The sequence below is a fragment of the Mus musculus genome, chromosome 5 (genome assembly GCF_000001635.26).
Source record: "Mus musculus strain C57BL/6J chromosome 5, GRCm38.p6 C57BL/6J".
Classification (NCBI taxonomy): domain Eukaryota; kingdom Metazoa; phylum Chordata; class Mammalia; order Rodentia; family Muridae; genus Mus; species Mus musculus.
The window spans coordinates 28,705,574-28,725,585 of record NC_000071.6 but is presented as its reverse complement, the minus strand read 5'-3'; the positions used below and the strand labels follow the sequence as shown (position 1 = coordinate 28,725,585).

Here is a 20,012-nt window from a genome sequence, read left to right as displayed (position 1 = left end):
AACCTCTCATTCGTATATAAATCCACCCATGCCTCCATCCTCCCATGAACCAACTATTCATCCATCCTACCTCCCTACTGTATGTCCATCCACTTATCTATCCATTCATCCACTCACCTGGGCTCTCTGTGGGATCCAGGGATGATTTCTCGTCCTCTTAATTTCTGAGGCTTTGTAGAAGCTCACACATCAGTCTGCAGGCAGTGACAAAAGCCCAGAGAGGATGTCTCTATCCATCCTCGCATCCAATCACACATTCACTTGTCTACCCATCCATCTACTCATCCACTTAGCCACCCACCCACCATGAGGACAAAACATTCAACACTGTAATAGAATTTAAACCATTCAGAGAGAAAGATGATATATCAAAAATGAGACAAATGACATAATCTGAATAGTCATATGAAATGCTCTAAGGTGATAAAACGGTGCATTAGAGACTGATGGTGGAGAAGGCTGGGAGTGCAGGTAGGATGCATCTAAAATGAGATCTGAATGTGAGAGTGAAATGTAACCACTGAGACCTCTGCAGTGGGAGCACTGCACCACTGAGACCTCTGCAGTGGGAGCATCACACCACTGAGACCTCTGCAGTGGGAGCATCACACCACTGAGACCTCTGCAGTGGGAACATCGCACCACTGAGACCTCTGCAGTGGGAGCAGTGCAGGCAAAAAGACCAAGAGAGGTGGCTCTGAGTTACCTGCTCTCCCACTTTGAAGATCATAGATCTGCAGGAAAACCAGGTGGCACCAAAAGCAAGCTCCTACTGAATGTGTCATTGCTTAAAGGAAGCTGTGTCCATTGTCTATGTGGCAGTTAAAGAGCTGAAGTGCACAACACACACAGACAGTCATTTAAATGTGTGCACATCCTCTCTAAGCTTCAATTTGTGAGCCTCTACAAAACCTCAGAAATTGAGAGATATTAGCTCTCAACCCTGTAAGTCCAGCTTTACCCCGAGGAACACAGCCTTACAAGCATACATAGGTAGTGAACAATTTTCCTGGGTTAAGAAACTGGAATTTGAGTGTCATGCTCCTCACAATGGCTGTTTTGTGTTATGCTAACCGATAATGTTGATCAGTGGGTCTAACTCCTAGTCAGGGGACTGTACCCATCCTTAAGAGTCAAGGAGACAGGCACTCTAAACTGCCCCTACCATCATGAACAAGAAGATGGGATGGCACACCCAACCCCAGAGGGCTGGAGGAGTAGCTAAAAGTAATAACTAGCAGATATATTAGTCTGGAAATGGGAAGGTGAAGAGATAAATCAGGTGCTAATCACCAAGAGGCAGAGAAGCGGTGCCTTCCCAGGATTCAACCCTGCTTGGCCAAGTGGCTTCAGAGTGGGCCACTCAATCATACCTTCGGGTCTCGATCCCCCACATGCTATTATCTTCATTACAGAGAGAGGACTTGGAGCTCCTTGAAATATAGATGAGTGTGGCCCATCTAATTAGTAAATGTAAGAACAGTTCAACCTTTTTCTCAAAACTGTTAATACTCAGAGGAAGAACGTGCTGCCAGTTCCTATTAATTCTTACTTCATTCCTCGATTGAAGCCAATGCCTGGGTTAGGAGGACATGGCCAACTCCAAGTAGCCTATGGAACTCACTGTCCCCAAACATCCCACATGGTGGCTGAATGATCTTTATTTAAAATATGGACTTTTGTTAATGAGAATAAAGAAGAAAATTAAAAGTGGCAGATAGCGTTTGTGGAGTACCTTCTAAGCACAAGGCACCATGCTAAGTGCTTTGCATATTGCTTCATTTCATCATCAGCCATGCAGGAGCTGGGTTACCTGGTCCACTTTAAGAAGCCTAACACTTCCAGAATTTACCAGCTTGCCCAAAACATTCAGCAGAAGCGAGATTCCAAAGAGCTGTTAGACTTAGAACTTTGTTTGACCACTGTACCCAGGGGAACTGTGCCCTGGAGAAGAGCCATGACCCAGTGACACTTTAGTAGATACCCCTTAAAACCAGGGGTGTGTGAATCAAGTGCTTGTCAGATGGGCTTCTCTTCAGGAAGCATTGATCCTTCACTGTGTGCATTAGCAATCTGTCTCCTGGGTAGGTGTACCATTTGCCTCCAGTGTGCTGGGCAAAAGCTTAGTGTGTTCCCTTCAAAGCCTGGGAAGGAAAAGGGCAGAGACTGGTGTGTCTGCAGCCTCACTCAGTCCTTATCATCTTTGTTGTAAAGGCCTTCACTCAGATTTCCTTCCAGAAGCCTCTTCCTCGTGTGTTTATTTTTGGTTCAGAGCCACTTGTGGCCACACTAAGGAAGGATCAGACTCCCTGCTATGCCATGGACAGCTTTGGGGTGATTGTGATGCCCATGGCTTTCTGTCCCCAGAGATCTGTGACTGGAGGATGAAGTTGGATTCCCTTGTGCTAGGATTCAGTATAAGGATGATGCCAAGTTAGGGTGTAACCATGAGACAACTGTGGTTCCTGAAGTTGAGTTTCACCAACTCCACACTCCAGTTCCAGGAGGAATGAATGATCACAGAGGACAGGTCTTATGGATACCTGAGGGCAAAGCGCTATCATTCAGCTTGAATACAGAGCACACAAGAGGCTGAATGGGTTAACTCTTCCAGAATAACAGCATTCAAGGGCCTTGCAAAGGGGAAACAGTACAGCCACCCTAACCTCCCTGTCAGGGGCTCTCTGTTGCCACTTCTACTCAATGTTCCCAGTCCTCTGTCATAAATTACAACAAAACAACTGGCCACTTTCTAGAAATAGTAAGGGGTATTCTACCCAGACCCAGGGGTGCTGCTTGTGGTTCTAGAACTCTGTTCCCACCTGTGCCTGTGCTGAGATTGTAGTTAGCAGTCTCAGCATGAGCTCTCTGAGCCCTGGCTTTCTCCACACTATCTCAGTTCCTGGGGAGGAGCCTCTTTGTCTAACTTCCAGCTCTTCCTACTGTCTCCAGCTCACAGCAAGGACAGGAGCCCAAGAGAACATAGGTTTTCCAAGGGAGAGTTTCAAAAAGGCCTACAATGTTCAACTCAGCTCAAAACAGCCCCCACCTGATACTCTTGCACTCAAAGAACAGTATCTAGCAGTGGACCCAGATGTTACCTACTCAGAGGTCATCACAAATTCAGGCAAGAGAGTCCTCCTGTCTTTTGCTATGGGCCTAGAAACAGTGGAATTGTCCAGCTTTCTGTACCTTGACAACTGAAGACTATGACCCTGGGGGCCACACCCAGCCTGCTGGGGGCACCTCTGGCTCTCTACACTGCAGAGGCCTCTTGGCCTCACTTCCCACTAGAGCAAAGGAAAGGAACCCATTGCACGGTAAACCACAAGAGCAGGCCATAGATCATTGTACCTGAAGGCAAGGGACCTTGAGCTCTGTGGTAGAAGAGCTGTGCTTGACCTCCTGTTCATCCATTATTCACGACAGCAACCATAATAATTTCTACTGACTTTTCATCTCCAAACCACAGCATAGATACTGACTGTTTAACTTCAACTTGAGTTTCCCGTTTTTTCATCAAGTTTGCTACACCTCCCCTGAGTCCTGTACTGTGTGTACCTGAGCTGTATACACACAGAACTCTTATAGGAGACTAGGTCCAGCCTAAACTGACTGCTAAGTGATGGACTGAAAAATCCATGAAGAAGCTTTGTTCTCTATATTTTCTCTTTAATCTCCTGGCAAGTAGCAGTTTGTTTAAATAACTGAAAAGCAAGCTTCATTCTCTCTACCTTAAAAGCAAAAACCTGGAACAAAACACCCATGGAAGGAGTTACAGAGACAAAGTTTGGAGCTGAGATGAAAGGATGGACCATTTAGAGACTGCCATACCCGGGAATCCATCCCATAATCAGCCTCCAAACGCTGACACCATTGCATACACCAGCAAGATTTTGCTGAAGGACCCTAATATAGCTGTATTTTGTGAGGCTATGCCAGGGCCTGGCAAACACAGAAGTGGATGCTCACAGTCAGCTATTGGATGGAACACAGGGCCCCCAATGCAGGAGCTAGAGAAAGTACCCAAGGAGCTAAAGAGGTCTGCAACCCTATAGATGGAACAACAATATGAACTAACCAGTACCCCCGGAGCTTGTGTCTCTAGCTGCATATGTATCAGAAGATGGCCTAGTTGGCCATCATTGGGAAGAGAGGCCCCTTGGTCTTGCAAATTTTATATGCCTCAGTACAGGGGAACACCAGGGCCAAGAAGTGGGAGTGGGTGGGTAGGGGAGTGGGCGGTGGGTCTGGGGGACTTTGGGGATAGCATTTGGAAAGTAAATGAAGAAAATGCCTAATTAAAAAAATAAATTAAAAAAAAAAAAGCAAAAGCCTACAACAGTCAATAACCAGTCTATGAAGACAATATTGACAATGTAGAATCCAAAATTACAAGATACAGAAGCAGCTTCATATAAATTTAATTCTCCCACAGCCCATTGACCTTCCTTCCAAATACACCCTGTGAATGTTCACTTAACTAACCCACTTAGCTAACCCAAGTCTACACATCCTACTGGGGCAGCCTTGTCTCAGGTTTGGAGCCATTCATCCAGAGTTGCTTTCCAACTTTCCAACTCAAAATAGAACCTACAGGCAGTGCTTCAGGCCAGGAAGAAGACATGTGATGATGCAGGGGGACAGGATGCAGATGGGAAGGTGGAAAGGTTGAGATGCAGGTGAGATGGATGTGAAGGTTGGATGCAAGAGGGATGGGGAGCATGAGATGCAGGTGAGGTGGGATATAGGTGGGATGGGGAAGTGAGCACAGGTGGGATGAAGGGGAAGCTGGAATGCAGGTAGGATGGAAGAGAAATACATTGCAGGTGGAATTGATGGGCAAATTGGAAGGAGGGGATGCGGGTGGAGTAGTGGAAAGCATGAGATGCATATAGACAGTCCAAGACCTTGAAAGCCAGTGGTAAGCAGGACCCAGGGCATTTAATTAATGGCTTAGAAAGTGAGTCAAGGGCTGGAGAGGTGGCTCAGCAGTTAAGAGTACTGACTGCTTTTCCAGAGGTTCTGGGTTCAATTCCCAGCAACCACATGGTGGCTTACAACCATCTGTAATAGGATCTGACACCCTCTTCTGGTGTGTCTGAAGACATCTACAGTGTATTCATATACATAAATTAAATAAATAGAATTTTAAAAAATCTTTAAAAAAAGAAGAAAGTGAGTCAAGAGAAGGCCATCTCTCTTCTCTCCTTTTCTTACCCTGGGGAGATGGCATAGTTGAGAAGGAGGGAAGGTGCTGGGCTCTTCACCTGTCCAGCCCAAGGGAAATTGGCAGTGGCTGCTGTGTGGCCTGGTCAGTACAAACTCAGCACTGGAAACTGCTCTTGGTACATGGCATCTTGACATAGGTGTTTTGAAAAACTTACAAAATATTCATTCCATACTGCTTTATTCGGGATTGTACCTCCTCCCCCCACCCACCTCCCACCCCCCCCCCCCACACACACACCAGTGAAGGTAGAGACTTTTAACTGTTCATGCAGCTAGTGGTAGTTCCAGGAATTCCTCTTGTTCCTTGGAGCAGGGGTTCCCTGGTACTTCAGGCCCCCGACCTTGGTTGGAAGGCAGAGGCTTAGCATTTCACTGGGCCACCAAGCACAGATTAGCTCTTGCTGCCCTCCCTGAAGGGCACTTAGGCAGAGCTCCCTAGCTGGCTGGGCGCTGGTTTTCTTGGAGGTTAAACATCACTTGTACACACCAATCAATGGCCATTGCCAACCTGCTCTTGCCTTCCTCTGCTCTGGTCCCGGGGGTTTCTGATGTGTCTTCCCAGGCTGATGTCCTGTGCGTGCTGTCTCTTTCCCACTCCTCTTCACCCCCCAACCTTCCTACTATTCCCCTTTGTCTCCTAGACAGTTTCACCTCTTTCTCTCTCTTAGGCTTTATGGATATATAAAGTTGTGTGTGGGGGTGTATATATATATATATATATATATATATATATGTATGTACATATATGCATGTGTTTGTACTGATGACATGAACATAGAAACTAAACTGTTTGAACATTTAGTCACCTCTGATGACCCTACTTCCTGATAAGGTCCTATTCACAGGTAGAGAGCTAAGGCTTGGGACATATTTTGGGCGAACACAATTCAGCCCTAGCAGAAACTGAACAGAATTCCACTCTTCCCAAAGCAATATATCCTAGGACCCATCACAAAGGTCACAGGCAAAAAGTCTCATCCAGGTGGCTATTCTGAGAAATAAGGGGAGGGTTTAGTCTTCTGAGGCCTGCAATAAAATACAGGAGCCAGACTCTGGTGGAAGAGGGAAGATGAGGATGAAGAGGACATGGAATCAGCTGAGATTGGTAATTATTCCTGCCAGGGAAGGAAATTGCCAGGCCTTTACATAAGATTGTGTATTGGAAATAAGAGCCACCATGTGCCCAATAAGAATGATACAGTCACCCAACTACATGGCAGCAGATGCTATTATAGGTACAGAGTAGACTGCTCTGACGTTGCACAGATCATGCAGAAATGAGGCCCACGGGGAAGGCAGGTGAGGAAGCTGTGTGTTCACGGCAGTAGAGGTTATGGCTGCATCATTGTCAGAGGCTGAGACAAATAGTGCGCCTTAGAGAGATTGGGGGAGGACCAGTGGGCTAGGACCAGTGGGGGATTCCCTTGTCACTCTTCCATGTTGATGAATATTCTTCATGTCCACATCCTCAGATATGATAACGGCACAAGAGGAGCCCCTTCCTGTTCCATCCTTGCCATGTCAGCATGTGGCCATCCCTGTGTAAATGAAAGAAGTCCGGATTTAGGAACTTGTTCCTCCCTCTATGCCGTTGATAAATCAACGAATAGCTTCCTAATAGCTTTGAAAGAAAACAAGTGGGGCTCTAGACACCCCCATCCTGAAAACTAACAGAAAAGCCTAAAACACTGAACTTCCAAAGTGTTCGCTTCTAGAAATGGATGCCAGGGACATCATGGCTGACTGTCTCTACCCAGTCTCGAATGTCCAAGTCAATATGGCTTCCTGGGAGGACCCAAGAAAAGGAGGAGGCCTGATCACCTGCCCCCTACACAGAGATGGGCACACACACACGCACACACACACCCCTCTAGTTGGCCAAGTCTACTACTCCCCATGGTTTAGTCACTTGTGCCACAAACTCTAAACTGAAAAATCAGTTTGATTTCACTCTGAGTTTGCTTCTGGGAGTGGTAAGTTTGTGTCCTGTGTGTAAGCTGGCATCTGCAGGGATGCTGCATCATCCCTAAAGACCTGGCTGATCTTTTCCCTGATGAACAGTTCAGGTGCCTCTTTCATGGTCCAGACATTATCAGAAGTATTGTTTACTGTAAAATTAGAGACACCTTTATCTTCAGATTTGTTTAAAGAGATGTTTGTTTTACATAAGAGCCTGAAGCTCATGGTGTGATGTGTGAATGGTACTTTGATGCCTTCAAGTCTGAGAATCTAGGGTCATTCCAAATGCAGCAGGGATGGTGGTACTCTAAGGTACAGCAGGCATGGAGCATTCTCTCTAGAGTCCAGGACAGAGCTCTGTAATGATGGGGGTAGGGTGGGGCGAGGGACCTTGGAAAAGGCCATGGGCAAGAGTAGCCACACTGCAGCACAGCCCACTGTAAAGCAGTCTGGGTTAAACCTAACTGGGGCTGTGATTGTTGCTGAGACTGCCCTATGGCAGCACCCTAGCTTGAGATTACCCTGTGACAGTGCCTAGGTTGTACACTTGTAGGGAAAGCAACCTGTTCACATGAAGACACCGGGACTTATCTATCAGCAATTCCCTGCTGACAATTCTTCTTCCATAGGCTGGATTTGATATTAATCATTCAGAACTTCCACAGATGTCACTTAATCCAGATGGTTTTTAATGATGCCAATGGATACATGATGAATATTGGTACTCCGATCATTCTATTTGTAGTCTAGGAGCCTAGACCATGGAATGGCACCACCCATAGTGGACAGATCTTTGCATTTCAATTAACCTAATTAGAATAATCCCCTGTGTGAATGTCCAGAGGCCCATATCCCATGTGAGTCTAGAGTTTATCAAGTTGACAACTGAAATACACAACTACACTCACTGAACCTAGAGTGTGCTGTTTCAGCTACAATGGGAAGCCAGCAAGCTGGGTCTGCCTCTCTCTGTTTCTCAGTGCTGGGATTAGCCACACCTGGCCTTTTGTGTAAATGCTGAGAATCAAAACTCAAGTATTTATGCTTTCACAGCAAGCACTTTACCTGCCAAGCCCTATCCTCAGGCCAGAACCATGGGTTTGGGGTTTTTTTGTTTGTTTGTTTGTTTGGTTGGTTGGTTGGTTGGTTGTTTTTTGTTTGTTTGTTTTGCAGTACTCCAGAAAATCTGAACAGGGACACATGATGTGTCTTGGGAATCACAGAGGTGGGGGTTGAGGGGGGAGCTGTAGCAAATAAGAAAGACCCTGTAGGAAGATGGCCTAGTCGGCCATCAATGGGAAGAGAGGCCCCTTGGTCTTGCAAACTTTATATGCCCCAGTACAGGGGAACACCAGGGCCAAGAAGTGGGAGTGGGTGGGTAGGGGAGCAGGGCAGGGGAAGGGTATAGGGAACTTTCGAGATAGCATTTGAAAGAAAATATCTAATAAAAAAAGAAAAGGAAAAAAAAAAAAAGAAAGATCCTGTAGAGGTGTCTATAGGCACCAGGTTGAACTTGCGAAGTTTGTTCACAGAGTTGTAGACAGAAGCCGCACAGGACTATGCTGTCCTTTATTATTTCAGAGGAAAGGGCTTTTATAAGGGACTTCCACTCACAACTGATAACGATACATTTCTCTTCCTGTTAAGAAACCCTTCCAAGCAGCCAGACCATAACTAAAGAATCACATGCTGAGCTTAGGACTGGGGTGACGGCCCATGGCCTCTGTTCATAACAGGGACCTGGTGAGGAGAGACATTTGCCACTAGATTACCACTGGTCTTTGGTCTCTTTGGCAGAACTTAGAATGTATCTATTTTCACATCTTTTTACACAGCTGTAGATTTCATGGCTTAGTTAACTGAGAACCTTTTAACTTCCAATTTGCAACCTCATTAGCTGGATATCTAATTGGCAAAATTGTTAACAATTTTCTAAGTTACACTTAGTGTGTGCTCATTATTTGTTTTAAAAGATGGAAAAAGTCCACAACTCACTATGGATCCAGGACTGAGAGTGAGCGATTGTTGAGTGCTCAGCCCTAAGTGGGGCATCCCTGTCATCCTCTCCAGACCTGGGGGAGCCTGTGGGAGAGGAGCAGAAAGCCTGGATGGGCACCATGTGCTGTGAAAGCTATTCTGGAAATAACGTGGTTTCTGTGACTCTGAACACATAGCACCTGCGGCTACCTGCATAAGACCTGTTCACAGAGAGGAAGGGCAGTACAGGTAGGAGAATTAGAAAGAAGAGGGATGCGGATGAGTGGGAGTGGAGAAGAGAGAGCACCAGGGGCAACAAAATTAAAACAAGGTGTATATATAAGTATGAAGATGTAAAGAATAAGAAAGAATGGAAGAATTCAAAAGATCTGTAATTCTACCAGTGAATAAAACATTTTAGATAACAGAAAGTTAAGTGTGGCTATTCTAATAATTGCCCTCTTCTCCTCAGTCTTCCCGCCTTTCTCCTTCTTTGTCTTTTTCTCTGTGAAGAAAAAAAAAAAAAAGCCAGTCTCTTTACTCAGGCTTTCTTCTGTATGGTTAATATCAAATCCGCCCATTCCAGGACAAGACTCATCAAAGACCCTGGTAGGGAAGGAGCTTTGTACTGGCTTCAGGTTCATAGAGGCCCCAACTAAGGCCTACTACAGCCTATGGAAGAAGAAATGTCAGAAGGGAATTGAATTGCCCACAGATAATCCCCGGTGTCTCTGTGTGAACAAGTCTATAAGTGTGCAACCCAGGGTGCTGTTACAGGGCGATCTCACTGACAGTTCAGCAACAATCACAGCCCTAGTTAGGTGCTTACAGTGGGCTGTGCTGCAGTGTGGCTACTCTTGTCTATGGCCTTTTCCTCACCCCACCCTACCCCATCATTACATAGCTCTTCCCTAGACTCTACAGACAATGCTCAATGCCTGCTGTACTTTAGAGTACTACCATCTCTCACCACCATGGTTGCATGATTACAAGATTTACATACCCATCTGCCTGTTGACAGGCAACTATGCTATTTGCCATCTTGTTGTACATGCAGCTCCTGTGACTTACCAGTATGGGTGTCTGTACATTTTTTCTTCGTCCTTGGTGAGGTTTCAGGATATGCAGTGAGCAAATGTTTTAACATTTACAGCACCGCCACATGCCTTCCAGAGAGCCTCCACAAGAGAATCACATGTGTTCCAGTTATTTCTATGCAAGCTAACCCCAGAGAGTCCTCATACAGCTACCAGGAGATGCCTGCGTTTTACAGATGGACTGTGGCTTGCTGTCTGGCACTCTGATAGAGGCTGCCATACCAAGAGAGTGTTTTGTATGCTGGCCCGCTGTCTTCCTGGGAGGAATTGTGTTGAACAAGTCAAACTTAAAGCTCAGCAGTGTGTCAGGAGCTACCACCCTCCCTTCTTTCTTGTTCATTTCTATCTTTCTGTTTCTAGGACTGACTCTAGCAGTGAATGTTCTAGAAAGAATTTTAGAAGTTCATCTGCATAGAAGTCGGCATGCATCTCACACCCAGGGCTCAAGTGCATGAGAGATACTTTCCATGTATTTGTTTGTTAGTTCCTATGCTGCCTTCTGTTTTAGGCCCCAACACTTTCAAAGTAGATGAAACTTGATTTCAGTCATCCTGACCTTCCCCTAGACCTCCGGTGACATATTAAGGGTAGGAGATTGACTGGACACAGGGAAGAGAGCCACTGATCCTCACAGCCATCTCTCATAGAGACATTCGCTTCTGCTGCTCCTCTGCCTGACCCTGAGTATGTGAAAATCACTGTGGAAGGGCTGGCTGTTTCCACACAGACTGTCAAAGTCCAGGCTCTCCAGCCCTCCACAGCCACACAGAAAGCCAATACAGGTTACATGTTCTCAGTTTCCAAGACACTTATGCCTCATTCTTAGATCCCAAACACCTGCTCCCACAGACATGCTGGGCTCTGCCCATGCCAGGGGTGTGGAACAGGAGACACAGCACCCCAGTTCCTCTCAGAGCCCAGGGCTCCCCAGCGATCCAACTCTTTTTGACCTCTCTCTGCCTCTAACTCTTGTCTAGTTTCATCTTTGAGGATTATACATGAAAAACTCAAAATCCTGCCAGGGCCTGGCAAACACAGAAGTGGATGCTCACAGTCAGCTATTGGATGGATCACAGGGCCCCCAATGGAGGAGCTAGAGAAAGTACCCAAGGAACTAAAGGGGTCTGCAACCCTATAGGTAGAACAACAATATGAACTAACCAGTACCCCCGGAGCTTGTGTCTCTAGCTGCATATGTAGCAGAAAATGGCCTAGTCGGCCATCATTGGGAAGAGAGGCCCCTTGGTCTTGCAAACTTTATATGCCTCAGTAAAGGGGAACGCCAGGGGCAAGAAGTGGGAGTGGGTGGGTAGGGGAGTGGGGTGGGGGAGGGTCTGGGTGACTTTTGGGATAGCATTTGAAATGTAAATGAAGAAAATATCTAATTAAAAACAATAAATTAAAAAACCCTCAAAATCCTGGAAAGATTTCACACATGTGCATGCATGAATGCAAACACACACACACACACACACACACACACACACACACACACACACTTGCTCACATAACAAAAGACAACATCACAAATGCATATTGGCTATTTTCCTGAAAGCCTTCATGCATGTTTAATGTGTGCCCCAACATGGCTGCACAGAGGGATCTTTAGCAGGCATGCTACAGGACGTGCATTTGTGGGTTGTATGGCTGGGAAAACCAACTAGTGAAGTGATAACAATTTCCTTTGACATGGAAAGGAAACAGGAACTTTGAGCTCCACATTTTCCCACTCATGTGATCTGAGGAAGGAAAGGATTCCCCATAGATCTCAAATTCAGCAAACTGCTTCCTCTGGGGAGGGCTCATAATGACTTCAATGGAAGGTGGACATTGATTTTAATTAGTTGGTTATTTGATCTTGAGACATCAGTGATCAAGGATCTCAAAGAGGAATTAACTGTGCTTAAGTCCAAGGCTCCTAAGAACCTGGCAGTGTGTTATCTCATTAGCATGATACTTCTAGTCAACTAAATATCCAGATGAGTGTCCTGGAGCGGTACAGTTAAAGCAGCCCATAGCCCAGGTGTGAAGGGCTATGATACCATGGAGCTCAAGAGAAAAGGACATCTCACTGAAATACCCACTCAGATGAGTGCTGATCCAAATATGGTTGTTCACAGATATGCTTCTGTGTTCTAGTGTTCTGTCAGTTACACGAATAAACATGGTGGACTTGTTGGTTCATGGATTTTTTTTTAGGCAGCTTCTGTCAAGGTACATGACTGTTCATCCTGAGTGAAGTACTACAGAATTCAAAAGACAGATATTACATATGTTCTCTTATTTTTGGATGTTAGCTTCTAAGCTTTTGAGAGGTGTGAGACAATCAAAATAACCAGAGAGGTTAATTACCAAGTAATGGATGGGGGTGGGTGGGTAGAGGGTTTCCATAAAAGGGGGAAATAGAAAATATCGAGAGAGAAAGACAAAAGGGAAATGAGAATTGAAAGATTGACTGGAGAGGGGAATCAGAGAGAAGAGTAAAAGGGGAAATATGGGGAGGGAAAACTAACATTAAAGGGCTTTTAGAAAATGTGTGAAAACTTAATAGTGCAGAAGCTCCCTAAAATATATACATATTTGAAATAAATTCATATTGAGTCATCCTATGAGTGGGTAATGTCCCAACTAGATATCTTATGCCACCATATAAAACCTCTAGTGCCAGGAATAGGTTACATCCTGAGTCACCAGCCAAAGGGTGTCCCATAGACACCCCTAAATATCCCAGGCTATTGGTTGCTTTCAACAAGCTGACAAGTTCTTATAGGGACTGAATACAAGACTGACTTCTGTCATCAAACACAGAAAAGTGAAGCTAGTGCCCAAGTAGAAACCTCACCCTTCCTAACTAGCATCTCTGATGCAAGCAGGCACTCTGCATGCTACCAGAGGAGAAAAGGAATCAGTTATATCAACACTCTATAAACCCTGAAACCTACATAACCTGTCTGCAAGAGATACAGACACAATAGTGGCACAAATGCTGAGGTAGTGACCAACCATGTTTTATATTTTTATTTAAGACTTAAGGTCTGCTGCTTAAGATGGAAGCCATCCCTGATACTGCTAAAGCGGCTATGAAGCTGAGACTACATCTGTCACAGGCCTTGCATGCTATCACTATCACCTACTACAGTTATTCTGCTGAAGAAATACAGTGATAAAATGACCCCTAACAACATTCTGCTTTATCCACAAATCAGTGACTTACTCAACCATCCTCAGAGAATCTGCTTGCAGTTCATGGGAATTAACACAGTGGCCCACAACTGGACAATATGAGAGGATTTGGAGTATTCGGTACTAAATGTGAAGCTTTCTGAAAGCTAGCTGCTTGAGACTCAGGCATCTACGTGGAGGAGTAGGCAGAAAGGGTATAAGAAAGAGGTAATGGATGAGTTTAAGGAGACAGCATCTTCCGGACACAACAGGAGAGATGCACATAAGAACTCACGAAAACTGTGATAGCATGCACAAGAGCTGTAGAGGCTACAGGCAGACAGGCTCCCCACACCAAGAGGTGAACAAACTTCCACTCCTTGCCAAGAAGCAATTTGCAATTGATACGTACTGTAAAGGAGAAATCGGTTTTCTCCCATGGAGTGTCTGTCACTGGTTATGTCAGCCATACTCCAGGGTGAGCCCCATGCCCAGGAGTAATTTCCCAACACAGAATAGATCCCATGGGTTTATGTGGGGGGTGGGGGGTGCTCCTGTTTTATTGTGTCTTTGTCTTGTCATTTTGTTTGTTTGTTTTCATTTCTGAGGCTTTGTAGAGTTTTTTTGAGAGAGATAGAGATGGAGAGAGAAAGAGAGAGAAACAAAGAAATAGCATAAAGTTCATTCATTGGTTAGGGAGATGGGGAAGATGGGGAAGTAGCAGAGGGGAAAACATAATCAAAACATATATGAAAATACTTTTTGAATTAAAAAAAAGAAAAAAGACAACTTGCTAAGCTCATCTACCATCAAAATTAATTTCTTAGTAAAATATTTTAGTGAGATAAGAAAAGAAACACGTGATTTACCCGTTCTATCATTTGGGCTCAACAGTGTTATTAGTATTATTATTTTCATTTTTATTTGGACAAATAAAACATTAGTTAAGCATCTTTTAATTTATACCTGAGAATGAGTATCCAACATGTATGGCTCAGTAGGACTTGAGTCTCTTCTTCTTCCCACTGTGTCGCAGCTCTGCATTGAAAAGACAAATGTGCAATGCAGAAAATCCTTCCAGCAGACAGGCTTGGTCTTAAGCATGGATTTAAAGAAGATTGAAGTGGTAGACTGTCACCTCCAAAGTAATAAGGCAACTGGCCAATTTTAGTTCACAAATTGCCCCTAATTGTCACCACCGGGGAGTTGTTAATGTGCTGTTCATCCTTTGAAGAATGTAATGGGGAGAGAAGAAGCAAGAAGCAGAAAGTCAAACAAGAAGTTGGAATGTTTTGCATTCCCCAGCATCACTATCTCTGCAGTAGGCAAAGCCTTTGATTGTCTTGGAACAATTATGGAGAACTCAGCCACCAGCCCAAACCCTGCTAAGAGGCTACAGTGGCCATGCATTCCTCTGCTCCTCCCTTTACAGTTCAAAGGTTTCGTCAGATATCAAAGGGACTCTGCTGTAGATATCTAGGAGGAACGAAAGGAAACTTTAGTTTTTCAGTATTACCCAACTGAGATATTGAACTTCTCTCAGTGTTTCCTTCGTCATGGAATGAGGAAGGTAACACATTTGCGTCTCAAAGAAGGCAAGGTGTCCTAAACAGCTGGCTTAGTGACAAGCCCAAGGGAGATGATGAGTAAATTCAAGTCTCTCTACCATCCTGCAGGCTGTTGTTGTCATCTGTCTTAATTCTCTATGGTGTGCCCCATGGATTTCCCTTGCATCAGCCAGGGCCACCCTATCCCAGGGAATCTTGATCCTTGGATTATCTGACCAGACCCACAGCACATACTGCCTGCTTGTTGGAGGTAAAGTGCTGTGGGTGTTTCCACCTGCCAGGTAATTGTAGTAGATGCTATGCACCCAAGATTATGCTAGTATAATCTCTGTTAGCAGTGAGGAACATGATACATGCCTGGTGTTGTCACAAGGAAAGAACATTTCAGATAGCAAGTACACATGGGAGCTAGAGCCACAAGCCAGGGCTCCTTATGATATCACGCCTGTGTCTTCACTCCACTGGACACCTTTCCTGGGTCACATGCTATTTTAGAATTGAGTGTAAAGGTTGATTGCAACCACAATCTGCCTCATGACCTCAGATAGAAAGATGATTTAAATTTCTAGGTATCTTTAAATTCCACATGTGGTTTGTGTGTGCACATGCGAGGCTAGCAACACCAGGCCTGATTATCATCTTCTGTGGTTTGCTGGGAACTGAGCAATTGACTGAGCAAAAGGAGAGTGAACATTTATTTGGTCCAAGAATGATTGGTGCTGACCTTGAGGAGAGAAGGTGAGCAAACAGCTGCCAGGAAGAGCTTTGGTGGGAAGATGGCCAGGACCCCTGTATGCAGGGCACTGCCTACCAGATGGCCATGTTATCCCAGTGCTCAGACTGTGTATGCCTCAAGGACCCTCCAGTTCAGGCACAAGGACCCCGAGTCTGGGAGAACCAAGTGCCTCATCCTTGGCCAATTGTCCCTGACCAGGCTCTACTGGATAAGACTCCTTCCTCTCTGAGATACAGTACCCTTTTTCCTAACCTTCATTGGAAATTCGCTTTGATTTTCCCCAAGTCTTAGATTATCAGGGTCAAGGCCAAATATTTTAACAGGCTAACTCACAATATACATTAATTCAAATCAGATGCTTGTTGACTTCAAGGTTACCAGATAAAACAGCAGCTACCCTTGGCTATGCACCCCCTAAAATGTTTGGGACATGCCAAAAACCATGTCTACATTTTCTCTGAAATTTGCACTCAACTGGAAGACTTAGAGTTTTCTTTGCTAACTCTGGCAACCTTACCTGGGCCAAATCCAGACTGCTGCCTGTTTTTGTAAATAAAGTTTTATTGGCACACAGTCATACACATTCATTTACATATCATCTAAAACTGTTTTCACACCAGGACAGTTGAGTGGCTGTGACAGAGACCATCTGTCCCACAAAGCCTAAAATATTTACTATGTGGTCCTCAGAGAGGGTGTGGAAGTTTCCAAATCCTGGTTTAGATGGCATGTACCAAGTTCATAACTTCTTGACCTAGCAGTTACGGACACACACTGGGCTTGTCTGCAGATCTTCTGTGGAATGTAATGTAATATGTCTTGGTTTCTCCACAACAGACAATAAATGGGCTAATGCTCTGCTTTACACAGCAACTATAGTCTCAAATAGGTGCTCAGTATCTACTTATGAACTTGGTTATTGACAAATGTGTAGTTTCTTCAAGGCATAGTATGAAGGTAAGTATCAATGACCCAAGAATACAGTGGAACTCTGCCTGACAAATGGTTGGCCCTGGGCTTTGCCTGGCAGATTCTACTCTGCCCAGAGGAGTTAAAATGGCACCCTAATCAATAATGAATGCTATGTAGGGCACCATGCTAAAGATGGTTGTCTTTCTGAGTCCTTAAGAGAGATGTGGCATGTGGATTCTCTGAAAGCATGCCCCAGTTTGCAACTCTGAGGGTTTGTTTATTCATTTGCTTGTTTTGAGACAGAGTTCTGGTTGGCCTTGAACTTGTTACATAGCTGGGGGTGACCTTGAAATGATTTTTCTACTAGCTGGGATTACAATCATGTTCTGTAATAATGAAACATACATCATGTTTGGAATAAAACCCAGGGATTTGTGCAAGCCAGGCAGGTACTCTACTAACCATGGCACACCGCCAGCTCCAGGCGGTCAGTCTACTAACCAAGACACATCTCCAGGCCCAGTGGTCATTCTGTTCATCTAAAAGATTGTCTTCATAGGCAAGAACTGGTGCCCCATGTCCCTGATACAACAGGAATATATGCTGGCTGTCTAATGCCAATGACAAAACCTTAAGCCCAGCATGGTATGGGACACTGGGGGGCTGCATTTAATCTTCCAACAGAAGAGTTCTCTGGAATTCTGAAAGAGTTCACTGAAATCTTGCAAAGAACCCTCAGGATGGACCTCTCATATCTTGCAATGAGCCATCTTCTACTCATGACACAGGAGTGGGGTTGTGCATAGGTTTTAAGAAGAATTTCACCAAGAGAAAGGGAAACTGCAGCTCATACAGGGGCCCAAGTCCAATGTGGCAGCCCTTTTCACAGAGGAAAGGATACGTCACCACTCTAGCAGGTCCATATAGCTTTGATAACAGTGAGCAGCTCCAAGAGGCTCACAGGTGCAGAACTCTTCAAAGGCAAGTTCTGAATCATCTAGAATTTGAGTCTAGTGGAACCCACTGGAGAGGGGCTGCTCAGTGCAGAGAGCCCAATGCTGCTGTTTCTGCAGCTGCTACCTAAGTCACTCGGGGCCTCTTTCTGTGGCTCCCCAACAGCATTGACTTTTGCCCCAGTTCTCTTCAGCTCACAATCCTAGCTTAGCCACAGTTCAGGGGTCACCTTCACAGAAAACTGTGGGCGACAGGTCCTTACAATAGCTCTCTGTGGAAAGGCAATCACTCCCAAGATGCTTGAAAACGGAGTGACTTTTCCTCATATTTGTCAAGAACAAGGCTGTAAATGAACTAATATCCCTTCTGTCACTTCGCTATGTCACACTCAGGTGAGGAAGTTTGCTCCACCAACAGGGACCTCCACAGGGGCCTTTGAGCTCAAATGTTATGTTTATTTTCCTTGGGTGGCCCATGAAATGAACCATAAGTCTCTGTTCTTTGTTGGATGTACTGTTAAAGGGCATTTTGTTGGTTCTAATAATGTGTTCTGCTGTCCCTTCTCTGCTGGATAAAGGGCAGAAACATAGTAACAGAGTCAACAAACTGAACACCGGGCCTTGGTTTCGATCTTTGACATCACTTCCCTGCCAGTCCCCATTGACTTGATCCTAGGACAAGAAACTTGTCCTCTGTTCAGTGTGGGGTGGTTTAACTATGCAGAGTCACAGGTGCCCAGCTCCACATCCCATGCTGCTGCTGGAAAAAGTACCTGCATGGCCATCCTGTGTGGCTCTTAGGGACACAGCGTCCGGATAGTCCACCTGAAATACAATGGAGTGCTGCATTTAGGTACCTGATCCTAGAGTGTGAGTGACCAGGCAGGGAGACAAGAGTGCCCAGCTATTCCTACAATTGCCAAAGTACCACAATGTGTTCATGAATGGGCAGCCTGAGTCAGGACCACATTACAGCCTATGCCACACTCAGGGTGTGTTTCATGGCCACACTCACGGGGGACCAGCTACTTCAGCCTCTCATTGATTAATAACAAAATGTGAGATGCCAGTTTCGCCAAGAATTCTCCATGTTACCATGTACTTTTGGACAGCTGGAATCCTGGACAAAAGTCCTAGTACGGACTTGGGTGTTCCTACCAGATAGCTTTGCTCTGCCCAGATGTTCATGAGGTGATATAACTTCATGGCAACATTTGGTCATAATTTGTCATAGATCATAGCCCTCTCTCTGTCACTCTGTCTCTGTGTGTGTGTGTCTGTCTCTGTTTCTTTGAGTGTCTCTTTGTGTGTGTGTGTATGTCTCTCTCTCTCTCTCCTCTTTCTCTGTCTACCTCTCTCACTCTGTGTGTGTGTGTGTGCGCGCGTGTGCGTGTGTGAAAGGATAACTTTGGTTGTTATTATCCAGGCATCTTAGGTTCAGTTTTTTGTATTTGTTTTGTTTTGCTTTGAGACAAGGTCTCTGACTGACGTGGAACTCAGCATGTTCTAAGAACTCAGCAAGGCTAGGCAGGCTGCCCAGCAACCCCAGCACCTACCTGCTTCAGTATTCCCAGTGCTGGGATGACAAGTATGTTCCACCATGCCCAGATTGCTCTCTAATGTGGAATCTGGGGATCACCTTCATGTTGTTGTGCTTGCAAGACAATACTTTACCCAGCTGAGCTATCTCTCCAGCCCTCATTTGCATGCTCTGAGAGATCTGATTCTCTTGAATTCCTTCATTTTAGTCACTATCTTGGTTCTTGACAATATACTGTGGTACTTGAATCCTTCTCAACTAAGGTAGCAGGTGTCAGAGTTAGCACTTGAGACTTGACTTGAAGTTACTTAAAACATAGTGCTATTCCAATGCAGTTAGGGTACATGATCTATTTATGTGACTAAAAATGTCCTTTGGGGGTAAAACCAGTAGGACATTAAGGGCAAAAACTAAGAGAAATTAACAAAATCTCAGAAGGTGATAAGCATAGGAACAGTGAATAGATTCACCCTGTGTACTAAGACTTGGGGCTAGGGGCATAGAAATGTACAGGTTTGAAGCTTCGGGCCCCGGAGGGAGGGAGGGGAGAGGGTGGTTCAGCAGATGTATCAACAAGGCTCCTGTTGGTTGTAAAGAGTATAGAAATTTGAGGGATGAGCAGGGCGTGGTGGCGCACACCTTTAATCCCAGCACTTGGGAGGCAGAGGCAGGCAGATTTCGGAGTTCAAGGCCAGCCTGGTCTAAAAGTGAGTTCCAGGACAGCCAGGACTATACAGAGAAACCCTGTCTTGAAAAACCAAAAAACAAACAAACAAACAAACGCACCCCCCCCCCAAAAAAGAAGTTTGAGGGACACGCAATTGTGCTGACCAGGAAATGAAGACACATTGCAGCATTTAGCAATTATCTGGGGCC

The 20,012-nt window shown here is 45.1% G+C and overlaps 1 long non-coding RNA gene across 1 annotated transcript in view; it reads right to left on the bottom strand.

Moving 5' to 3' along the window:
• Positions 1-6,376: 6,376 nt before the first annotated feature.
• Positions 6,377-20,012, bottom strand: part of 9530036O11Rik (RIKEN cDNA 9530036O11Rik) — a 252,226-nt gene continuing 238,590 nt past the window's right edge. Inside the window, exons 5-7 of the long non-coding RNA NR_015562.2 lie at positions 14,566-14,653; positions 14,394-14,465; positions 6,377-6,770 (exon numbers count right to left, since the gene is read on the bottom strand). This is a non-coding gene — a long non-coding RNA (RIKEN cDNA 9530036O11Rik). The remainder of the gene's footprint in view (positions 6,771-14,393; positions 14,466-14,565; positions 14,654-20,012) is intronic.